This window comes from Onychomys torridus, chromosome 18 (genome assembly GCF_903995425.1).
Source record: "Onychomys torridus chromosome 18, mOncTor1.1, whole genome shotgun sequence".
Lineage (NCBI taxonomy): Eukaryota > Metazoa > Chordata > Mammalia > Rodentia > Cricetidae > Onychomys > Onychomys torridus.
In genome coordinates, this window is record NC_050460.1 from 65,935,242 (window position 1) to 65,950,488 (window position 15,247).

General features: G+C 46.5%; 1 long non-coding RNA gene across 1 annotated transcript in view; it reads right to left on the reverse strand.

Moving 5' to 3' along the window:
• LOC118570039 overlaps positions 1 to 15,247 on the reverse strand; it is a 37,785-nt gene that overhangs the window by 299 nt on the left and 22,239 nt on the right. Inside the window, exons 3-4 of the long non-coding RNA XR_004943113.1 lie at positions 9,398 to 9,532; positions 3,271 to 3,465 (exon numbers count right to left, since the gene is read on the reverse strand). This is a non-coding gene — a long non-coding RNA (uncharacterized LOC118570039). The remainder of the gene's footprint in view (positions 1 to 3,270; positions 3,466 to 9,397; positions 9,533 to 15,247) is intronic.

Sequence of the window (15,247 nt, forward strand, 5' to 3'; positions counted from 1 at the left end):
ACAGAGTCCCTTTAAATTCATTATAGGTTATATCCCCTCTATACAGGGATATATGGCCTTCTATAACTTCCCTTATATCCTCAGTCTGGCTTTCCTCTATCTCCATTACTTTGGTCCTGCCTTCTCTCTTGCTTCTCGTGTGTGTGTGTGTGTGTGTGTGTGTGTGTGTGTGTGTGTGTGTGTGTTGTATGTATGTGTGTGTGTGTGTGATGTATGTATGTGTGTGTGTGTGTGTGTGTGATGTATGTGTGTGTGTGTGTGTGTGATGTATGTATGTGTGTGTGTGTGTGATGTATGTATGTGTGTGTGTGTGTGTGTGATGTATGTGTGTTTGTGTGTGTGATGTATGTGTGTGTGTGTGTGTGTGTGATGTATGTATCTCATAGCAGAAATAACCTTAAATTTGTATCAACATCAACATATAAAAACCTGTATCGATGCGAAACAATTGAGAGAAGTAGTTTTCTTACCCTAATCAATAATTTGTAACCAATTTCCTTAAATGATGACATTTATATTTATAATCCATTGAATCCAAATGACCAAAACCCATGTATTTTTTTTTCTTTTCCTGTGGAAGCAAAAGCATAATTTTTCCCAAATATAATCAGGCTGATTTAATTCAACAGTTTTTCCAAGCGGTGTTGGCTAGCAGCTGGCCAGCAGCCAAGACCTTGACGTTATCACAGTGAAGAAGAACTTGGCTTAGGAAGGAAGGAAGGGGGAACAGTGGGCACAGAGTGTGCCCTTGGCAGTCCTGCAAGAGAGATTGTTAACGCCTCCAGCCATAATCAAGCCCAGATTCTCTGTTCAGTGTCCACCGCAGCTTATCAGTTTCAGGCAGTCAACTCTCCGCTGCCCCCGCCTGCACGAGTGTGCATCCCCATTAGCCCCACAGGCCTGTCCTGAGCTTGTGCCCCGCCCTCTGTGAGAGCTGCTGGCTGGCTGCAAGCCTCTCGTGCATGCCAAGTCAAGCCCCACCCACACTGTGGGCTTCCCTGAAGGCCCATCCCTGCCCCCTGCAAGAGCCAAAGCTAGCCTGAGCCTCTCTAGTATGCCGGGGCAAGTAAGCCCTGCCCTCTCTGTGGGCCAGCGAGCAAGGAGCAACAGAGGGAGGTGGCCCTTGCCTGCCTCTCTCTCTCTTTCTCTTCCAGGAAAATGAGGGAGGTTAGTAGACAGAAACCATTAACAACAGCACAGACAACCAGGATTGGTACACCAGCACTGAGACAATGGCAAACCCTGGCCTCCAGGTTCAGGTAGCTTGAGCTTTCCAGAAACATAAACGGGTGGAACAGAACAGCAACATAGTAACAGTCAGAAGACAGACCAAGACAAAGAGCGCTCACACTCTGGCTTCTCAGAGTGATGGAAGCCATATGGGGAGTTCCCGGCCAATTACCGTATGTTAGGTTCCTGAAGAAGCCCCACAAAAGATCACCATCCACATATGCAATCAGCAAGAGTGTCTATTTTTCCAGCATGCTGTGGTCTGCCATCCCACACAAAGGCAAGATGGCAGTGACCCCAAGAGGGATGTGTGGGCTCCTTTTAAGCATAGCCAAGGGGAGGTCCTAAGGCAGTTAGGTCACTTTAGATATGTTTGGCAATTATATTAGTGCGTTCTAATTGGCCTGGGCTAGTCAGGGGCTGGTGAGGGCTACAGTTTTCCACTTTTTGGCAGGCCTGGACAAGTGCCAGGCTTTGTCCTTATTTGGTTATCACCTTGAGCTGTTTGTGGCTCAGGCCTGGACTGTATGTACCAGGCCTCCTCACCCTTGTTGATGGGGGTGTTGGGGATTGATTGTCCTTTGTTCATGGCTCTTTTAGAAACTGTTTATTCAGTCTCAGGAAACTGAAATTGAGGCCTGATCTCTGAGGGGAGACTGAGCAGCCTCTTATGGGGTTTACTCGGTCCTCTCAAGAGGAAAGCATTGTCTGAAAACCTCATTTGTAACCATTGAATTTGAATGCAGAAAACTGAGATGTTCACCCATAAGGAAGGAGCTCGGTGGAACATCAAAATGAAGAGCAGAGTTTTGAATGTGTGGGACGCCCTTAAATGTGTCAGCCTATAACAATACCAACACTGTCCCATGGACTTTAAATATTGCCTGACCTAGGAAGAAAAGGACACATGGTAGGCATGCAGATTAAACACCCACAGGTGAAAAAGAACTTTCTTGTAAGGCAATTATTTGAAATACATATAATTTTGCTATTCATTAAGATGAGTACAGAGTGGAGAGGCGGCTAAGGTCACTTGCTGCTCTTACAGGGGACCTGAGTTTGGTCCAAGCACTCCCATTGGCTATCTCACAGCACCCATCTCTCCAGCCTCAAGCAGATTCCTTTTTCTGGCCTTGTGGGTACCTGCCTCACACATACATACCCACATGCACACACCCACATGCATACAATTTAAAATAAAGTAAAACACATTTCAAATAAACAAATAGCTAAAAATGAAGGCCTCTTTGCATGCTATTGAGACACGTGCTTGTCCAACACAATACAATCCAAGGATGCTCTGATTTGGCCAATGGAGACCCGTGCTAAGAAATACTATATCTTTAACCCAAAGTCTGGCAATTATAGCACTGTTTCTACAGGAGAAGAAACCTGTCCACACAGCGGAAACACTGCATTCACAGTAAAGACTAGTCTGAGCTGAGGTGTGTCAGGCAGCATGGGCGCGCGCGCGCACGCGCGCGCACGCGTGTGTGTGTGTGTGTGTGTGTGTGTGTGTGTGTGTGCGCATGTGAGACAAAGCCCAACACACTTTCATGCCGTGTGGCTCTAGCAGGTGCCACATGCTGCTGTTCACTGATGGTCTCTATACAGGGACATTCTGTCTTCCTGTACCGGGGATGGAACCCAGGCCTCCCTGCTTCCATGTTATTGTAGCATAAGTCTTTATGACTGAGTGTCCAGTCAACCAGGATGCCCATCAATGGGTGAACAAAGGACTGAAAGTTTCATCTACTGCGTAACTAAAATTATACAGATATAGACCAATAGGCTCTGATGTATGTTTCAGTTTGTATGTATCAATTTCAATTGTGTGCGTACATGGATATTCATGTGTTCACATATGCATGTATCTAGACTCAAAAGGAAAGAAAATGGAAGGGTTAAGTCCCTGAACTGCTTTACTTAGAAACCCTGACCAAAGAGGAAGCAACACTCTTGATGTTTCTTCACTTTCTCCCGACCTAGGGCCCCCTGCCCTCCCAGGCCACAGCACAAGGAGGCCCAGGTGTGGCTTACCAGCCAGTCCAGAGGCCACAGCCGCTAACTGCGGAGGCATCAATGAGCTGTTAATGCTGCAGGAGCACTGAGAGCAAGGGCTGTTGGCCACGGGGGTTTCCATCCAGACTCCATGGCTGCTCTGTCCAGCCTGCAGGCCCAGAAGTTGGTTGCAGGGGTGGAGAATACCACAAAGAGACCTCAGCGAGACATCACCTGGGAACCATAGACAAGGAACCATTAAGGCCCCAAACTCTGTATGTACCCCAGGCTGGCCCCAAACTTGCAGCTCCTCTGCCTCAGTCTTGCAACTTCTAAGAAAACAGGCATACACCACCACACCAGTTTAAAGACAAGAGATTTTCAACAATGGTATAGAAACAACCAGTATGTGACCAAGTGACTTCAGGACACAGTAGTTTAGTAGGAAAAATATGTATGTGTATGTATATACATATATTTACATATATACGTATATACATACATATATATATATATATATATATATATATATATATATATACATATACATATACACAAATATCATATATATAAATTTGCTCTAGAAAGTTTCCAGGGGCTGAAGAAATGGTTCAGTGGTTCAGAAGAACTGCTCTTTCAGAGGACCCTCGCTCAGTTCCCAGCACCCACTTGGGGTATTCTGCAACTCTAGCTCCAGGGGGAATCTGCTGTCTCTGGCCTCCTCAGGCACCAGTACTTACATGCACAGGCACACAGAGATAGAACACACACACACACGCAGTTAAAATATTTTTTTTCCAATACAGGGTCTCTCTATATAGCTTTTAGAGCCTATCCTGGAACTCACAGAGATCCACCTGCCTCTGCCTCTGCCTCCTGAGTGCTGGGATTAAAACTGTGCCACTACCACCTAACATTAAAATAAATCTTATAAAACACTCTTTAGAAAAGGAAAAGCAACTTTCTAAATGACTCTAAACGTGTCTACCATGTTCCTGCATTGCCCATGGCAAGGAGATCCTCACACCCACTTCTGAGCTCCATTCAGCTGTTGACTAAATTGACTCGTATGAACCACAGGCTAAAACCCAACAATCCCCCGACACTGTGTACATACACAAGAGAAGCTGGAATGAGGGGACACCTCCTGTGGCTTAGGTTCACACAGTGAAAACACTGCACTGTGACCCAGGTGTCTGGGTGTTCTTTGGAAAGGCGTCTAGTAAGGCTTTTGACTATTTTAATCAAGTTGTCTGTCATCTGGTTTCCAAATTGTATCTGTTCGTATATTTTCAATACCAACTCTTGTCTGGTGAAGTTTTCAAGTCTTTCCTCCTGTCCCTTCCGCCCACCCCCCACTGAACCCAGTCCCTCCACAGGGCAGGACATTGCTGCATCTGAGGTCCCTCAGGTCTGGTCTCATGTTCCAAAGATGATTGCCATAACCACACCACAAGGTTCTTCGCTTCTTATAGGATCTCATAGGCTCAGGTCTTTATTGGTTTTGCCATTGAATATCACAATTGGTGTAGAAATGTCATGTATTCTCCATCGTGCTCAAGTGTCTTCTTTCCATATCGAATTTATTGGAAACTTCAGTCATGGAAGAATGTCTAAATCTGAAAACACTTTTTCTGTTCAACACTGGATCTGTGGTCCGATGTTTCTTGCATCTTTATATCACCTTTTCTGATGTACATGATGAAATACCCTTGCACCCCGGGACAAGCCCTCATTAGTCATGGTATGGGATTCTTCCATGTGGCCCACTGACTTGGATTTGCTGGTATTGAGCTGAGGACTTTTGCACCTCTGAGCCTTGTGTGTCATTTGCTCACCATGTCCTTGTTTGATTATGGTATCAAGATAATGGTGTTCTGTTAAAAGTGAGCTTGGAAGCATTTCCTCTTCAGTTATACAGAATCTTGCCTTAGCTCTTCATCAGATGTTTCGTAGAACTCACCCGTAAAGCAATATGATCCTGAGCTTTCCATGGATGGACAATGTTTCTACTACTGGCTGATCTCCTTACTCATGAAAGGTCTGAGGTTAGTTCGTGTGGTGACAACTTCAGCTAGGACCGTTCCAAGGAGGCAAGGGACAGGGAGTTAGTTCTCTGAGGTCCTCAGGCTGTGGCAGCTGATCTTCCAGGTCTTTCATGTCAGAAGCAATGGGAACTACTTCTCTGAGGTTGGCTTCCTCGGAGTGAGCCCCTGGGTGCCCAGTGGCTGGCAGAGCCTGTGTGGCACTCACTGTGGGATTAGACACAGCTGTGAAGACCAAGCCCCCTGTAGACTAGCTCCTCAGGACTCCTGAGAGGTCATGGGCCCCCAGAGGTTCCCTCCACCTGGCTGATACTGGATACCCTCATCCTTGTATCTGCCCCTAGTAACAGCAGGTACCCTCACTACGCAAGTCTCCCTGTGGCCACAGTACAGGGTCCCTTTGGTAAGCACTTGATCACACTGATAAAAAGATTTTAAAAACAGACCAGAGAAACTTGAATGGAAACTTGGACACCAAGCTGAGGTAGCAATCTATTTTGTACAATGTTATGCAACCAAATCCTAATTCAATCATGGTGTGCTATGGCCATAGTCAAGGTTATACAGTAGGGGGGCTGGAGAGATGGTGTATGTAGCTAGGAAGAGCACCAGGGTTTCCATCCCAGTTCCCACAGAACAAGTCTAGTGTGAGCCTGTACACCTCCAACCTCAGCAAGGACTGAACAATCACTGGGGCTTCCTGGCTGCCAGCCTAGCCTAAAAACCTGAACTCAGGAAAGACCCTCGCTTAAAGGAAAAGATGGAGAATGATGAGGATACCTTTGTGTGCCCCCCACATATACATACACCATACTCACACTTCACACGCATACACTGTACATATAATGTCCTAATAACTTTATAATGGACCCATGCCAAGACAAGTTTTAACAAAAATTTTAAATTACTATTGAAATTCTAGTGATTTAATTTTATAGCTACAAAACTTTCTAAATAACGTTCTCATTAACTTACACCATAAAAATCAAGTAAGGATTGTAACCATCAGGGTTGACATGAAACAAAGTCTTGAAGGGGGAGAGCATCTGATGCTGGAGACCGCCTATTCCAGGGCTGGCTGCTTTCCCTAGGAAACACCTCACAGGACAGTAGACCTTCAACACTGAAGGAAAATGTAGCTTTGTGCATATCACGTGGGCTTTGTGATCAGAAACCCAGACATTTGTCGGTATAACTTCCAGTGTCTGCCATCTAGAAAGATTGCTGGTGAATGGGGTAATGAAGGCTACTGGGGAGGGCGAGAATGAGGGTTACTGGGGGATGAAGGTTACTGGGGGATGAAGGTTACTGGGGGATGAAGGTTACTGGAGGGGGATGAAGGTTACTGAGGTATGAAGGTTACTGGAGGGGGATGAAGGTTACTGGAGGGGGATGAAGGTTACTGGGGGATGAAGGTTACTGGAGGGGGATGAAGGTTACTGGAGGGGGATGAAGGTTACTGGAGGGGGATGAAGGTTACTGGAGGGGGATGAAGGTTACTGGAGGGGGATGAAGGTTACTGGAGGGGGATGAAGGTTACTGGAGGGGGATGAAGGTTACTGGAGGGGGATGAAGGTTACTGGAGGGGGATGAAGGTTACTGGAGGGGGATGAAGGTTACTGGAGGGGGATGAAGGTTACTGGAGGGGGATGAAGGTTACTGGAGGGGGATGAAGGTTACTGGAGGGGGATGAAGGTTACTGGAGGGGGATGAAGGTTACTGGAGGGGGATGAAGGTTACTGGAGGGGGATGAAGGTTACTGGAGGGGGATGAAGGTTACTGGAGGGGGATGAAGGTTACTGGAGGGGGATGAAGGTTACTGGAGGGGGATGAAGGTTACTGGAGGGGGATGAAGGTTACTGGGGGATGAAGGTTACTGGAGGGGGATGAAGGTTACTGGAGGGGGATGAAGGTTACTGGAGGGGGATGAAGGTTACTGGAGGGGGATGAAGGTTACTGGAGGGGATGAAGGTTACTGGAGGGGGATGAAGGTTACTGGAGGGGGATGAAGGTTACTGGAGGGGGATGAAGGTTACTGGAGGGGGATGAAGGTTACTGGAGGGGGATGAAGGTTACTGGAGGGGGATGAAGGTTACTGGAGGGGGATGAAGGTTACTGGAGGGGGATGAAGGTTACTGGAGGGGGATGAAGGTTACTGGAGGGGGATGAAGGTTACTGGAGGGGGATGAAGGTTACTGGAGGGGGATGAAGGTTACTGGAGGGGGATGAAGGTTACTGGGGGATAAAGGTTACTGGGGGATAAAGGTTACTGGGGATGAAGGTTACTGGAGGGGGATGAAGGTTACTGGAGGGGGATGAAGGTTACTGGAGGGGGATGAAGGTTACTGGGGGATGAAGGTTACTGGGGGATAAAGGTTACTGGGGGATAAAGGTTACTGGGGATGAAGGTTACTGGAGGGGGATGAAGGTTACTGGAGGGGGATGAAGGTTACTGGAGGGGGATGAAGGTTACTGGAGGGGGATGAAGGTTACTGGAGGGGGATGAAGGTTACTGGAGGGGGATGAAGGTTACTGGAGGGGGATGAAGGTTACTGGAGGGGGATGAAGGTTACTGGGGTCTGCTTGTGTGCTTCAAGCTGCCTACTGCACAGCCTTGGGGCTAACAGACTTCAGGAAGAGGTGCCCATTCCTTTGTTATCAGCACGGGTGTGTGAGACCCCGTTTGGTAGCTTAGTCCTCAGGACCATGCCCCTCAGCTCTGTCAATGCCTTCACCTCCTCTGCCCATCTTCATCTGAGGCTCTTATTTTTAAATATAGGAAGTTGTCACAATGAAACATTTTTAAAGCTACTCTGCCCAAGGTTCTTAATATGAAATCACTTGAGCCAAAGTGTCCAGACTATTAGAAATTATTGTAAAGGCCAATAGTATGAGTTTCATATGTGAATTCAAGATCCACCAAAGCGTTCTTGAATCTGATCTCCCAGAAGCCCTTGCCTCTAGGAACTTCCCTTGTCTCTCGGAAGTTCTGAGACTTTGTTATGACATCAATTCCAGAATCTTCACAGACCATATCCTGCTTAGGTCTGATGAACCTAAGCCACACAAATTCTGGGAGACCCTCTGCACCCTTGTCTGCAAGGGTCTCCCCAACACTCAGGTTCTCATAGCTCAGAGGCAATGAGCTTGGGGCATTTATTTGATCTTGATCTCTCTCTGACAAAAGAATCCAGATGATGTGGAACTCACTGAAGACACTAACTGGAAGATGGAAGACCTGGGTAAGAACCAGCTTCCTCTCTTGCATTTCCTTGATACCCACTCTCAAAAGAATCTTGTCTTGGGGACATTTATGAAGCTAGCTTGCTTTCTTGCCTGTGTCTTTCAAACCCAATATTCATTCTTTCATTCTGACTGATTCCTCTGGGAAGCTGAGGGAGAGTTGCCCACATTCACCTCCTCTCTAGAGCAATCTTTTCTGAAGTTTGAACTCTCAGAGTAAGCACTGTCCAACAGTGGACAGTGCAGGAGTATGTCATTGCCTCTGCCATCCTTCCTACGGTACTGTTCACTTCAAGACTGCATCAGTACTGAGAAGTAAGGACTTCATCCCTCCCCCAGCCCCACCCCCGTGCACAGGACGACCCTCTCCCAAATGCCCTCTGGAAGAGCATTTCAGATGCCAAGCAAAGGGATGGCTGCTTTCTGGGACTCCTCTGAGCCCACCATCTAAGTTTATCTCACGCCCATGGTGGAGACTGGCTACTGACTTTAGAGGGATATTCAGAGCAAATCTCGAAAGGTAAAGGGTTTAGCAGCAGAATTGTCTCATACTGCCAAACATCTAAAAAGGCTCAGTAGGCATAAGCTCAATCTGCCAGTTGGGGGTGTAGTTACATTGTTGACATGGATTCCACTAGTGGTTTTGGAAGTAGCCTTGGTTGTGGAATAATCTATTTTCTTAGTCATTCAGAGTTTGATATTCTCTAGTGTTTCTACTGTCACTAACAGACTTGTAGTTGCTACGGATGTATTCTCCCATTCACCAGATTTTCTGCTCTGTCTTAAATATCAAATGCAAATCAATCATATAAATATATACAGATAGTCCTAATGTGCATTGTCCTCCAGTCTCTTTGACAAAGGACACCAATATTCACCTTATCATTTGTCTCAGTGGGCGATGACTCCAAGGTCTTCCTTGTTGATAAGAAACGTCTGTCCTCTCATATGACTTACATTAATATCGTTACCTTTAGACAGCATCTTTCCAGGGCCTCCAAAACTTTTGGTTGCTTGTCCATGCAAAAAAAAAAAAAAAAAGAAAAAAAAAAGAGTATGTCATGCTTTGTATAGCTGTAAATGTTATGAATGTACAAATATACTAATATTTATGTTTTAAAGAAAATGGGAAATGTATACATAAAGGTTAAATTATACACACAATAAAAGTTCTCATGTTTCTCCTCCTCACACCTCAGAGGACTGCTTTGCCAGACCACTGATGTCCCCAACCTTCTCCTGCTCCACAAGGGGCTCCACAGAGGCAGGGTCCCGCAGACTGCCCACTCTAAAGCAGCCAGGGCTCTCGCAGCACCAGCAGAACAAGTATAAGAGCTAAAACTGGGCTCAGACAGGAGTGACGTTAGCGTGAGGAAGGTAAATCCAGAAGCTGGGCTTGGCCATGAGGCTTGGCGTCCTTGCTCATGAAAGGCAAAGTCTGCAGAAGGGGCAGGAATCAAAGGCAGCCTCGGTTACATTGTGAGTTCAAGGCCAGTTTGGGCTATGTGACACCCCATCCAAAAACAACAATACATCAAGAGTTGAGAAAGAAGGGAGGAGGGACAGGGCAGTATGGTGGCAGCAGCTCTCTCCAAGAAATGCGTGGCCCAAAGCTGACAGGTGCTTTCTATTTCAGAAGTGATTTTGGCTGTCACCCTGACTCTGCTGGGCCTTGTTATTCTGGCTATTCTGATAGCGAGATGGACACGGCGTAAGCAGAATGGTGAGTAACCATGGTGACTCCCCATGAAAGTCTCAGAGAGAAGGAAGCTGGGAGGCAGCCCTGATAGCCACAGACTTTGCCAGTGTGCTCAGTGTGTGTCCCACACAGACATTAGAGATCTCACCCTGCCAGTGACCCTGCTCACAAGGTGAAATTCTAAAGTTTAAACTATCAGGACTGTCAGCAAAAAACAGAAGAGTTAGTGAGAGGAATAAGAATACTTTAAAGCAAAATCTGTCTCAGCTCCAAAGGAAAGCACTCAAGTCTGAAAGTGTGGGAGAACAAGATGCTGGCAGAAGCCACTTCTAACAGTGTGCGGAAAGAACCAGGGGCTGTGAGTGGCAGCATGGGAGACAGCAATACAAACCCTTGGTGGTACCTGTAAGAGGAATGGGATAAGGCCACAAAATTAAGGTCCCTTTCCACAGGGTCCTCCTCAATATCTGTCCTGCCTCCTCCTCGGCACCCATCTCTCCCAGATTTCCTCTCCTCAGGACCTGTGAACCCTCAGAGAGAAAACAGGCTAGTGTGACAGGGCCGGATGGAGATGCCGGATAGGGAGGACCACTGTGTGGGAGTACAGAAGGTTGGGTTAGGAAAAGCACTCAATAGCTAACAGAAACATTTGCCTGACCCTTCCACAGTGGGACAGATCTCCAGATACCCTTCAGAACAGAGTGAGTATCTGACACCTCAAGGGACGGAGCACTTCATGCATGTGGGTTCTGTGTGTGTGTGCATGGCTCACCCATGTGCTTCCAGAACTTGATAGAGTATATCATCCCATGGAGATCTCCTAGAACGGATCAGCAATGTGTGAGCGTGCATGGTCCCAGGGCTCCTCTCAGTGGCAGCAGAGACACTAAGCCTTGGGATCCACAGACCCCTTGGACATTAGACTAATGCCTCAGTGGAAGGTCTAAGTCTCACTGTGAAGAGGCCTCCAAAAGGTGGCTGGACAGAAGGATCTAATAGCTGGGAATGGTGAGATCCAGCTAAGGTCACTATGATAGGGAGGGAAAGAGAGCAATGTCTCTGAAAGCTAGCCCAGGACGCTGGGCGGGAAGAGGGAGCTGGGTGCTGCAGTGATAGCCATCCCCCGGCCCCTGGTCGCCTGACCTAGCCAAGTATCCCTTCACAGTTAACCCACATGCTTCTCCATCCTGGAAATTTGTGTTTACATTAACTCTTAGATGTGTAAGTAAAGCCCCAGTGACAATGAGGAAACACAGTCATGGAGCTCTCTCTCCTTTCTTCCTAGGTGCTGGGCTTCTGGACTATGAGGATGGTAGGAACAAAAAGATTAGAAGCTACAGAGACTTGGTGAAAAATGTGTTCCTTAGGACCTAGCAGCTGCTTCTCCCTGTCAGCTGCAGCACAGACTGCTGCAACTCCACTTGCCTTTCTCTGTGCTCCTACCTGTGCAAATGCACAACAGTGGTGCATTCTCCTCAAAATGGGCAATTGCTCCTCCCTCTTAAGACCGCTAAGAGTTAATTTCCACCTCTTGCTTACTCCCACCTCCAAGGTCCATAATTATTTATGAAACAATTCTACAGATGTTTAAAATCAGATAAAAAATGGCTGGAGAGATGGCTCAGTGGTTAAGAGCACAGAGATGTATGTAGGCAAAACACCCATCCCATATACATAAAATAAACTTTAAATAGATAAAATACATATTTTATAGACTGGACCATGAAGGTCCAACAGCATGTTGAAAAGATACTTTGAAGGCTATCCAATAAAATGAGACACAGAAAATGTATGAACTCTGTTTTAGAAAATGAAGTTAATAACTTAAACACAGCTGATATCACCTGCGCTCCACTACTAAAGGAGGAGCAGGATTGTGAGTTGAGGCTCATGACTCCGGTGCCCAGAATCCAACTAACTAAGTACACCACTTGACTTAGGAGAAGAGAGGATTACTAAATGCTGGATTTCAATATCTAGCATTATTTATAGTTAGATTATCCACCAAATTGAGACATGTAGGCTGGTATGAACACAGAATAATTACAAAGACAATCTGAAATAATTCAGAAACTTGATGGTTTTCTGCAGGGATTCACACAGACCTCTGGTTTCAGCTTGCCACTGATGACCTTCAGTCTGACACCCCAGCATTTGAGCTGTTCTCCCTCAGAACTTCCTCGCAAGGGCTGCATATGGATGTGCCCTCGACTCACCGTCCCAGCAGTCACATCAGATCTCACTAGGAACTGCTAGACTTGCCTCTTGTTCCCGTTTGAAGCCACCAAACAGGGCCCACCAACCAATCTATAACAAGGAATCATGATGCTTTGGGTCGTAGAAGCAATCACACACACACACACACACACACACACACACACACACACACACACACACACAACATAAACCCCCAGAGCTGAGGAAAGTCTGGTCACCCAGTTCGTTGCATGTATCCTCCACTTATGTTCATGACTCCTTCCTCTCCATCTCTGTGATGCACGATATGCGGAGAGTGAAGAACTTCTAAATTCTCTTTATTTTCTGAAATTAAAGACAAATGAATGGGAAGGTCTGGGAAAGTGCTAAGTCCCTCAATAGTGATATGGGCTAGCAGTTAATTTATTTCTTGATGAGATATTGGTAACTTAGTCTGTTCTCTCTCTCTCTCCCTCTCCCTCTCCCTCTCTCACCCAAGGTGTTTCCTGCGCGAGATCAAAAAAGGGAAGAGGTAAACAGAATTTCATTTCATATGAAGCACAGATGTGTGTATAATCAATTCGGAGTCTCATTATGTTCTGTTTCCTTTAGGATCCCGAACTTCGTGTTCAACAGAAAGTGGTAAATAAATGAGACACTGGCTTGTTAAGAAATGAATACATAAGTCTGTTTAGAAGACATTAAGAACTTACATTTTTCTTCAATCCTCTAGACATTTCATGTGATGACTGAGGTAAGTATATTTATGGTAAAATTAGAGGGAACGTCAATCTGCCTCCTAATGTGAGGATCTGTAAGGCCGGTGTGTTATTCATCATGCGATAAACACCTAAAGGAAACACCTTGGAAAGAAAGGGCTTGAGCTTGGCTGCTGCTTCGGACGTTTCCACTCATTGGGCTTTGGTCCAGTTGCTGTGAAGCTGTGACAGGGAAACACACCAGGGCAGGGTTGCATGGGGCTGGAAAAGTGCTCAGAAAATGCAGAGTGTTCACTGCCACAGCCCCTGGTCCAAAGCCCATTAGCCCACGGGCTCATAATCCATCCATCCAGTTATGCGGTGAGAGTGCTCATGATTCCAGTCACCTCCCAAAACCCCACCGCTGGATGCCGCCTTGAGGACCAAGCCTTCAACCTGTGGCCTTCTGGAGCACAGTCGGGACCCAAACCACAGGCTCATGTGCATCTCATAGTACAAAATGCATCGAGTTCCTCTCCAAGGGGCCCCAAAGTCTCAGTGCTTCCAGAACAGGTCTGCACTGAGAGGACCAGCGTGACCAAGAGCTTTCCTCTGTGCCGAGCAGCGGAGATCAACATCTGAGGGAACCTTGTGGGTTCTCCAAGAGTCAGGAAGAGGATTTCAGAATAAAGCATTGAAAATACTGACCGTCTCACTCTTGCCATGTTACCTTCCCCACCTGGACAAGCTCAAGGCTGAGTAAGGCCCTAAGGCCATCCTTTCTTCTACAAGGAAAAGTCTCAGCACACCGAATGCGTGCCCACATCCTCCAGCCATAAAGAATGCTGCCCAACAGATTCAATTCTTTTACCTACAAAGCTGATCACCACCCTGAGTGACTGAAGAGGTTGGGAGCAGAAAAGATAAGTTGCCAGATGATGTTCCAAAGACTCCATCAAGAGCATTTCCCATGAGCCACTTCAGATACCTTCCCTGGGGACTGCCCCTCTCAATGGCTCACTTCCGAAGTACCTCCCAAGGACAGCATCTGGAAGCAGCTCCTGCCAGATGGATTTTTAAAAATCAGCTATTTGCAAAATTCTCTCATCAAAAGTTGAGGCCCACACACAAGTGAACTGATCTAACATTCCATACTCAATCCCAATCTCTCAAGCTCAGGTAATGGACGAGGAAGGACCGCTTCAAGACTTGCTCTAACAGACCAGCCCCGCACCGATACCAGAGCCAGGCAGAGCACCAGGAGAAAATCCAGCTGCATCACTGAAGAACCAGGTGCAAAAACAATGGGGAAAATACAGGAAACCAAATTATGCATTTCCAAAAAGAATCATTTGCCGTGAGCAGTGGGGGAATTGTTCCTGCATGCAAATCAATAAAGTGAGATTAAAAAAAATAAACAATGAATAAAGTCATAAGGCCATATCTAGATTTGTGGAAAAGGCATTTGCAAAATCCACCATTCTAGGGTTGGGGATTTAGCTCAGTGGTAGAGCACTTGCCTAGCAAGCGCAAGGCCCTGGGTTCGGTCCTCAGCTCTGGCAAAAAAAAAAAAAAAAAAGGAAAAGAAAATCCACCATTCTTCCATGGCTAATAAGTTAGGTGTGCAATGAAGGACCCTCAACAACTGGAGCCCCCACGTGACAGCTCTAAAGCTAATGTCACCTTCCAGGGTGGAAAACTGAACCTTTTCCTCTGAGATCAAGATGGTCGACTCTCAGCACTTCTTAATGCAGCATTGAAGTCCCGTCCAGAGCAATTTGGCAGGAGGCGCATAAACCAGGGAGGGACTCCTGTTTGTAGATATGGCCTTGTACAAGAAAACCCCAAGTTCCTCCAAAAAGGCATGAAGACCAGAGCTTCATTGCAGTCCAGGGCATAAAAAAAAATAAATGCTCAGAGACCATCAGCACTTCTCCACACCGGCAGTGGACTAGCTGAAAAACCAAGGGGGTGAAAGATCTGCCCACCCAAAGCAGTACTGTGCTGGTTAAGGAAACTGAGAAACAAGAAAGTGGAAAGACATATTGTGTTCTGCTTTGGAAGACTCGCCATGTTAAATTGTCTGGGCTGGCTGCTTTATGTCAACTTGACACAAGCTGGGGTGATTGGGTAAG